Source organism: Humulus lupulus, chromosome 5 (genome assembly GCF_963169125.1).
Source record: "Humulus lupulus chromosome 5, drHumLupu1.1, whole genome shotgun sequence".
In the NCBI taxonomy this organism is placed as follows: domain Eukaryota; kingdom Viridiplantae; phylum Streptophyta; class Magnoliopsida; order Rosales; family Cannabaceae; genus Humulus; species Humulus lupulus.
Genome location: NC_084797.1, coordinates 45,401,561 through 45,409,772, shown reverse-complemented (window position 1 = coordinate 45,409,772; position 8,212 = coordinate 45,401,561). Strand labels below are relative to the sequence as shown.

Genomic DNA, 8,212 nt, shown 5'->3' with positions numbered 1-8,212 from the left:
TAAGCACTGTTTTGTAGTATTAATCAAACACATCAAACAATGATCATATACACGATGATCTTAATCCTGAGGTTCCTATGAAATCCTATATATGTCATTTGATCCTTTGATTCATGTGTTAAGGTTTGTCAGAATGATCAGGCTAAGAACAATTGTTTTGGGGACTCAATGATATATATGGTTGGTGACATATTTTAACAGATATGGAACCTATACCTTCTTATTGATTGAATAATGGCTCATGTTTACTGAGTTTTTCAGAAACAAGAATTATGAAAGATTAGAGAGCGTAAAAGAAATGATTTAATAAAAGTAAACAAGGGTTTTACGTTGTTGGGGCGTTAGTGACACTACAAGAAATCTGATCTTTACCTACCAATATTTTACCTACCAATATATATTGGTAGGGAAAGTAATGTTTTGCCTACCAATATTTATTGGTAGATAATATTAGTAGGTAAATGCTAGTCCATTATATTATATTTCGGAACAGAGCTTTACCTTCCAATAATATCAGTAGGTAATAATCTTTTCCTACGTATATTATGGAGGGAAATTTTTTAACCATTCCCGCTCAATTTTCCTCCCGTTTTTTATTTTTCAAGGAAAAATTTTACAATTCCCGCTCAATTTTTCCTCCCATTTTTGCTTACTTTTTATTTTATATTTTTATAAATGCTTATGTGTAAGCTGATGTGTTATAATATTGATGATGTGTTAAATTTGTTGTAATATTTGTCTGCCATGTGGCCTATTTTTTTTTTTATCAAATTAACAAATATATTATATTTTATAACCTTTTCACGCACCCTTTCCTGTTTCCGTTCCGTTCTCACAGCCGTTCTGTTGGAGTCCCTGATGTTTTGATCTTCAACAACAATCGCCTCTTCCAGTTCTTCCTCAAGACCAATTCATCTGCAACTGCTGGGTTTACCCAGCTACCGATTAATACAAGGTATCACCCACGACTATAATCAGTTTTTTCTTATTTCAAATCAAAGAAAATAGTTTAGAATTTAAAAGCAAGAACAACTTCTTGTCTGGATCTTGAATCGACAACGATCCAGCCAACAATTTCATTCGAAATCTTGCGAAATGAAAATCGCCAGTATCACTCGCCTGAATTTGATTTCTCACTTGTGTAAGTTTTAAGAGTATATATATATATTTACTGTCACAACGCAAACATAGCTTTTATTATTATTATTATCATTTAAAAAAAATAGCACAAACAAATTCCAACATGAGAATGTTAAAAACCAGCAAATCAAAAATCTAGGAAAAAGAAGAAACTAACACATGCATCGCCAGGAGGATGATCCGTTTATTGGTTCCCGAGAAATATCAGAAGAAGATGAAATATTCATTCATTGAAAGAAAGCCCAGTTTTTTGATAGAATAACAGTAGGCCCAATCACTAATTGCCTATTTCTCTAAATTAAATTCATTTTCTCAGACGAGCTCAAATCTCTGCAATGGCGGCTTGCACTGTGAATGTGCTCAGGTGACTGGCTCCAGCGACTCTGCTTCATCGACGTGCTGCGTGGTGCTCAGGTGACTTTCTCCGACTTGTTTATAACTTATTGTTCTTATGGTTTTTGTGTGATTTTGATATTGATTTATCGATTGATCATGGGGGAAATTAGGCAAAATCATCGATTGATTGATGATTTGATATCGATTGAATAAAATGGATTTTTTTAGATTTTATTCAAGATGCTTTTGTCTTCATGCTATAGATATATGAAGCTATATAAATGCTATATAACATAATATATGAAGAATGAAGTTATATATACATATATATTATGATTCTTCATTTTACAAACAAGATTTTGCTATAATTGAAGTAAAGTTTCCTGATGGTCTATCTATCTATGTCCATATAATGAGGCAGTGATGGTTTTGCAAAGGCATAGCACAACCTAGCTGCTGCAATAGCTTATGCTTTATGATTTTTTATCATAATGTTAAGATGAAATATTGTAGCTGGTATTTTTCGAGATTTGTTCTAATTGTCTCCATAATTGTGTGTGCTTTCTTGTTAATGGATAGCTTTGGAAGAAGGCTATGCTCATCTATTTGAAGAGAAGTGTATATGAGAAGTATATAGAATATTACTACCTCTTTATATAAGTTTCAGGTATGACTCTTCAATTTGTATTGTGTAGTTATTGAACATATTTCCTTTAGTCTTTTTGACAATTAATTTCTTACCAAAGTCGTTGTTTCCTTGCTGCTTCATGACCATTTTTTTCCAATTTAACAATTGTTGTTTTCAATACCATTATATAATTGGCTATTCATGTAAGTTAGGATCTAGGATCTGTTGCATATTTGGCTTTGGATGATTAGTGTCCTGTCTTAAACTGAGACTTCTATCATTGTTGTTTCTGTTCACTTTTTTTTTGTCTTTACTTAGTCAAAAAAGATTGTAAGACTTGTTCAATATTTTGAAGTCACATAAAGTTCACAAATTACGTATGTAGCTTTCTTGTTATTGCTGATTATTGAATTTTGTTTATTTGTCTACTTGTTGTATTCCTTTTACTTTTAATATTTTAAAATTTTAATATTGAATTCTCATTACGTCTCATAATTGACTGGACTTTTGACATCAATTTTCTTAAATTTTTTGAACAAATTGGTAAGTAGTAGGTTATAGAGCTGCTGTGATTATTTCCGGAAACATATTGTTGGGGTTAGAGCAAATGATACCAAGCTTTGTTTTGTGATTACTCTGTTTAGTCAAAATGAGCTTAAACTTTGAATATATATATAGGTTTATTATAAATTTAATATTGAGTATTGAATTTCAAGTGCCCCTAGTGACCTTTGTGCCTTGACTAAAATGCATGAGCTTCTGTATATTTATAAATAAATAAATAAATAATTGTCATTTTCTTGAACGACATCAGCGTTATCATGGTCTCTTGTCTGTGACATCCCCAGCTAGCCTTGCAAAGATAGGCCTTACTGTCTTTTTAATAGGATGCATTCCTATCTGGTTTTGAATTTTGAAGTGGTTTAAATGAGTAGATAGACCTGAGACAAAATTTACCAACTTTTTGCCATTTCTGTAGTTTATTAAAATTTGACGCTTTCCGTATTTCCTTGAATATTTTGCATCTAATATGGCTATGTTCTTATGCTGAGCACTAAGAGAAGTCGATGTAACTTATGCTGACCATTTACTAGCTCTGTCACTAAACATTTACTAGCCCTTACACTTTTTTTTAGTTGTTACACTTGGGGTTCGAACCCCAACCCAACACACACACACCCTTGCAAAAATTAATCGTGAAAAACTTAGAAACAAACATACGAGGATAAGGTTTAGTTCACTTTAACTATGTTGTTCAAACTTGCAGAAAGTCTTGATCCCAGTTTTGCAAGAGACAGGTAGGTTACACAAGGCAATCTCATCTGATGTTGGATGATTTCATTAAGGTACTTTCCAATTTACTGTATAATCTTAATCTGTCACTGGTGAGAACAAAATTCTTGGGTATAATTGAGGTCGGGATTGTGACCTATGAGTATTTGTAAACATTTTTGTAACATTTCTATTTATAGTGAAAGATATGCATCAGCTCGTCGTGAATGTAGTCATAATTTGGTGAACCATGTGAATTGTATGTCTTATTATTCCGCATATATTTTGCTCTCGCTAATCTATTTACAAATTAAGTTGTTAATTTCTTATCATAAATTTGAGGAACCCAATCCCAACGACCAACTTTTAAGTAACTTAATATTCTGACCCAATGTATGTTCATTTCAACAACATTTTAAAAGAAAAAGCTCTTCTTTTTTCTTTTCTACTTGCATTGCCATTCAAAGTTAAAAAATTGAGACAAATGCAAATATTGGGTATGAACCTGTATATGTAATTGAGTTGGTTGGATTCTTGAATATTTGAATTGGATCAAATAGAGGAGTACTATACTAGTATGTTGAGGAATATCAAACTTGGATTTTTCTTTCACGGTTTCTTGTTTGCCTTCTTTGTACCTTAGTAGTTAGAAGTATAAAGCTTGCAGCTATGGAAAAGATTGTAAACAGAAGCTTGTTACTCATAATCCCATTCTTTTTCTTGAGATTGCTTTAAGATATATCCATTTTCTCTGCAGTTCTAATTGAATTCAAGAAAAACCCATAACTGGTTATGGAAAATATACACAACAATGCTAAGTATGATTCACGCAGAACCACAGAAGTAGAATGGAAGTCTCCTTTAAAATTATGAATTACGAGCTAATCCCTGATTAAAGTAGTTCATTTGAATCATAATCCTTATGTTGTCTACCTCTTTGATTGTTAAGATGCTTCACATTTTCTTATATGTTCTTATTTCAAATTTATCAGATTGAAAATGAATACGGAAATATTGAAGGGAAGTTTGGGCAGAAAGGAAAGGACTATGTTAAGTGGGAAGCAAAGATGGCTTTAAGCCTTGGTGCTGGGGTTCCATGGGTGATGTGCAGGCAAACTGATGCTCCGGATGAAGTTGTAAGGTCTTAGCCAATGCTTTAAATTTTCTGAACTTATATATTATGGCTGTAAGAATGTATAGGGACAGGTGAAACTTTCAGAGTAGTGGCGGTTAAATTTTATCAAGTGTGGTATCTTAATATGTTGTTTTTCATAAATTACTTTCTTCATTTACAGATAGATGCATGCAATGGATACTGCTGTGACGGTTATAGGCCAAATTCCTATAACAAACCCACACTTTGGACTGAAAATTGGGATGGATGGTAAGCTAATATCTTATAAAATGTCATTATTATTTTTTCCTTTTATGGCTATTAAAACTGTGTGACACCCCTTCTTGTATCCCTACATCCTTACATGGAATTTAGCACTTACCTTTCCCGATCACTAAGATACAAGTTCCAAGCCAATGTTTTAATTTCTTTCTGAATCTTTTTCATAGTTTTCTTATCAGTTTTAATGGTACATTATGTATAAGTTATTGTTATCATCATTATTATTATTATTAATTTTTATGTGAAACAAATTTGTATTAATAATGGATGATATGTTGTGTATTACTGTAGACAGCCTCTGAAAGACTGCTTCAATCTAAAACATCCAGTAAGACGTAAAACATAAAAACTATCACAAAAACTAACTCATTACAACCACAAATACCAATGACCGAGAAGCATTGAGAACGATTATGCCTTAAAATGCTTACAGTTGACAATCCATACAGCCAACCAAGGCTTAACTTTTTCCCAGATAACTCCCGTGTCCTCTTCTCCTTCATTGAAAATTTTATTTCTTTCTAATCATATACTGCCTAATGGTACTCTTTATAGAAGTTCCAAGTACATATGACATTTTATTGTCACTTGTTATCTTATATTTATATGGTGCATCTAATCTATGATACAGAATTATGGTACATTCTTGGAGAAAGATGGAGCAGGGTTTAGAGGGCAAGTTAAACTTACTGGATTTCAAAATGGGGATATAGACCTCTCAAAGTCTTTATGGACCTACCAGGTGTGTTCAATTTCAAGGTTTCATTTCCTTTGTGTTGGCTGTGAAAGTAAAAGTTGTTGGCTCCCTTTAATATATTTTTGTTTTCTCTCTTTTGCATGATTTGCTAGTCAGTTAAATGGTGTTGCACCTAAATTCACTTTTTATCCAGGTAGATAATGGTATCTAGTAGACATCTCTCAATAAAAGTCGATGTTTTGTTTCAAAAAAGACAAAAAAAAAATTGTATTTGAATTTTTTAGGCAAAAATTCTAGACACCCTTTAATAAGTTATCATTATTTGATATATTTAAGGTTGGGATTTTAAAGTGGATTTCGTATTGTTTAACATGGTTCTAGGTTGGGCTCAAGGGAGAATTCTTGAAGATATATGATGCAGAAGAAAATGAAAAGGCAGGGTGGACTGATTTAACTCCAGATGCTGATCCATCGATATTAACAATTTGATGGCACCGCCTCCACCACCTCCAACAGACCAAGCTTCAGATGCAAATTTAAGAGAGTCGCCATCTATTTCAGTTCGGGAGTCACAAGATGATTCTTAGTTTATTTACATTAATTTACTAAGGAATGAACTTTATGAAGTTTTTTTTATTTTGGTAGGGGTAACCTTAAAATGATAACTTTATGAGTTATTTTAGTATTGAACATTATAAAGAATTTTAGCATTAAACATTTTATTATTGAATGGTTTTTTTCTAGTTTATTTCTAATATAGAGCATTTACAAATAACTGTTATTATCTTTTACCTACACATAACCATTAAATTTGAACAAAATATAAATTGTGTAACAAACCAATAAAATAATGCTATGTGGGCTAATAAAATGATACCACGTAGGATGCCACATATGATGCCACGCAGAATGCCACGTAGGATGCCACGTAGGATGCCACATATGATGCCACGGCATCAGACACGTAAAACTACAAAAACCATGTCAGCATACACGTAGGATGCCATGTCATCAAACACGTCATCTGATGACTCATCAATTGATTTATAACTTAGTGGGGTCCACTGATTCTTTTACCTACCAGTGTTAATAAGTGTAGGTAAAGACTCTTTCCCCACTAACTTTTACCTACAAATCTCTACCAATTCAATATTGGTAGGTAAACCATATTACCCACCATTAGGCTAGTTTTACCTACACTTACAATTGGTAGGTAAAGACCCCATTTTCTTGTAGTGTGAGCCTTAGTCCACGAGATAGTTGTATTAGAGCTTAGAGAACTTTTGACAATGGAGTTTTCTACAAGTTTGAGCAGAGTAACTGCTTACAATCAAAATCTCGGATCCCCACCCCTGTGCACCATTATTCGTATTTATAGGCACACTAGTGCATTGGGCTTGGGCCGGGCTAGTCCGGGCCCAATAAGGGTGTAAATACCATTAACTTCTCTGATGGGAGCCCAATACAAATGATTGAAATATGAAACATACATTAATCAAAGCCCATTAGGCCAGCCCAAATAATATCTTATTCTAAGACATCCGACATACTGGTATTTCAGTCTGGGTGTTATGGGCTACGAGGAAGATTTGGGGGACAAGATCGATCAGAGTAGTGGCGGCGTAGTTCTAAACCAACGGCGTACAATCCCGAGGTAGTCTCTTCTGCAGGTTAAGCGTGGGGACAACACCCCATGCTTCATGGGACGATGTTAGTATCTTGGACACTTTATCTTGCCAAACTCGAACAACACATCCAAGTTCGTTTACCAAGGTCCCCCTCCATTTACCAGGACTCGGGTTCATCCACGGAGATCCCGGCCCAATCTTGGATTCGGTAGCCGCGACCTCCTTTACCGTACCTCGGGGAACATCTCGGTACACAGTCCCGGGCTTATACAACATGCCCTAACGATGGTCCCGGCTTACTCTCCCGGTAGCCCTTTGGGCCGTACTGTGACTTGGGCTGCCAATACCCGTTTTCCCCTCGCCTAATGTGCCTGGTCTGGGCCTTAACTCCTAGGAAAGTGGACCATGGACCTACAGTGTGGACCTGTACATGTGGGAAGAAATGGGGATAACAACTCCCTATTGGGTTGACTTTTGGAACTAAAAATGTTATGGGCACTCACGTCGCAAACTTGTTGTGACACGACCTTCACTCGTAAAGTCAATGGTACACTAGTAACAAGATATAGCTAAAAAGGGTAAAACGATAATTTTATTCCCTTTTAACTATGAACCATTAATAGAGGATTAACAATGTTTGTAATGATTAGATCAATGGACACTTTATTCTTAGTACTGAGTAAATATATGTCTATAATTATCAAGAGTCCAATATCATATTTATAGTGGAGTAATCATAAGAGTAATAAATATGATTATTTAATCAAAGAGCTTTGATTAATAATCTAATATATATTTGAGCTTAATATTATAGGTTCATAGGTCCCCAGGGTGGCTCTATCAACGCCATATCAATGTAAGAGTTGATACAAGGGTAAAACTGTAATTTGGGAATTTGAGAAGAATTTTATTCTTCGGGTCAAGTATACAATTATATGATAATTGATGTTGAATAATTAATTTGGAATTAATTATTAATTTTTGAAAATATATATATTAATTTAAATATATAAATTTTCGAAATTCATATATATAAATAAATATTTTTTTTAAATTAATTATTTTATTTGAGTAGGAGAAAATAAAATTGGTAAGTCAAAAATAGTTTTTTGATT

At 33.6% G+C, this 8,212-nt stretch overlaps 1 long non-coding RNA gene across 5 annotated transcripts; it reads left to right on the top strand.

The window, feature by feature from the left end:
• The first annotated feature begins 830 nt into the window (after nucleotides 1-830).
• On the top strand, nucleotides 831-4,738 carry LOC133834800 (uncharacterized). Of its 5 annotated transcripts, none has more exons than XR_009893449.1 (6): nucleotides 831-955; nucleotides 1,457-1,554; nucleotides 2,056-2,143; nucleotides 3,372-3,450; nucleotides 4,369-4,517; nucleotides 4,672-4,738. It is a non-coding gene; the product is annotated as an uncharacterized LOC133834800 (long non-coding RNA). The 5 variants fall into 5 exon arrangements; XR_009893450.1 differs by having other exon boundaries at nucleotides 4,369-4,512; nucleotides 4,672-4,733; XR_009893447.1 differs by lacking the exons at nucleotides 4,369-4,517; nucleotides 4,672-4,738 and adding an exon at nucleotides 4,020-4,096.
• Nucleotides 4,739-8,212: the final 3,474 nt, after the last annotated feature.